Genomic DNA, 1777 nt, shown 5'->3' on the forward strand with positions numbered 1-1777 from the left:
ACTATGCAAGGCCCGATTTGCCTAATAGGCCGAGTGATTTTCGTTATTTTAAATAAATTGTTTCCAAATGGTTTATTTGAATTATTAATATTATATTAAATTAGAAACATAAAGTGTTGACTCAGTTATGTTAGTTTATGTTAGGTTAAGATAGGTTAGGTTAGGTTAAGGAGGGTTGGTTAGGTTCGGTCATATATCTACGTTAATTTTAACTCCTATAAAAAAATGAACTCATACATAATGAAATGGGTAGCTTTATCATTTCATAAAAAAATTTAGAGAAAAATATACAAATTCAGGAAAACTTGGCTTATTAGGCAAATCGGGCCTTGCATAGTAGGCCGAATACGACGTTCTGGCTACTAGGTAGCCATATATATATATATATATATATATATATGTCGTACCTAGTAGCCAGAACTCACTTCTCAGCCTACTATTCAAGGCCCGATTTGCCTAATAAGCCAAGTTTTCCTGAATTAATATATTTACTATAATTTTTTTTCTTATGAAATGATAAAGCAACCCTTTTCTCTATGTATGAGGTCAATTTTTTTTTATTGGAGTTAAAATTAACGTAGATATATGACCGAACCTAACCAACCCTACCTAACCTAACCTAACCTATATTATAGGTAAGGTTAGGTTAGGTAGCCAAAAAAAGCTAGGTTAGGTTAGGTTAGGTAGGTTAGGTAGACGAAAAACATTAATTCATGAAAACTTGGCTTATTAGGCAAATCGGGCCTTGAATAGTAGGCTGAGAAGTGCGTTCTGGCTATTAGGTACGACATATATATATATATATATATATATATACCTAGTAGCTAGAGCGTCGTATTCGGCCTACTATGCAAGGCCCGATTTGCCTAATAAGCCAAGTTTTCCTGAATTTGTATATTTTTCTCATTTTTTTCTCATCCTCTTTTGTCCGGTCGTGTTAGTCGAGTGGTTAAGGGATCCTCGTAGCCTGGTGGACACATTATAAGGGGCCTCGTAGCCTGGTGGATAGCGCGCAGGATTCGTAATTCTGTGCCGCGGGTTCGATTCCCGCACGAGGCAGAAACAAATGGGCAAAAGTTTCTTTCACCCTGAATGCCCCTGTTACCTAGCAGTAAATAGGTACCTGGGAGTTAGTCAGCTGGCTTCCTGGGGGTGGAGGCCTGGTCGAGGACCGGGCCGCGGGGACACTAAAGCCCCGAAATCATCTCAAGATAATCTCAAGAAATCCTGTACATCAGTTGCATTGCTTCTGGCAGTATGTGTTCGAGTCACTTCTGGGGTGTGAATTTTCAGTGGCATATATGCCTGGAGACCGTTCAGGCTTGTTTGCATTTATGTGACGCATTTATGCAGCGCCTCCTGGAGTTCTGCTGCCGTCTTGATCTCTGCATCACCAATTCCTTCTTCGATACCAAGCCCCAGCATAAGGTTTCCTGGAGACACCCCAGGTCTAAGCATTGGCACCAACTCGACCTGGTGCTTACGGGGCGTAACAATCTGAGAAACGTCAAACTGACCCCAGCTTCCAGAGCGCAGATTGTGACACCGACCACTTTCTCGTAGTTTGCAGAGCAAAGTTCCAGCCCCAGAAAATCCACAGACCAAAGAAGGATGGAAGACCACACATTAACGTAAACAAGACCCGTGACCTTCACAAGGTGTAGGAATTCACTGCGGCGCTGGTAAATGCCCTTCCTGTACCACCCTGAGATTGCGAAAATGAGAGGTGGTCACATCTCGTAGGCACTATTTTCAACACTGCTATGTCCACCTTCGG

The sequence above is a fragment of the Procambarus clarkii genome, chromosome 58 (genome assembly GCF_040958095.1).
Source record: "Procambarus clarkii isolate CNS0578487 chromosome 58, FALCON_Pclarkii_2.0, whole genome shotgun sequence".
In the NCBI taxonomy this organism is placed as follows: Eukaryota; Metazoa; Arthropoda; class Malacostraca; order Decapoda; family Cambaridae; genus Procambarus; species Procambarus clarkii.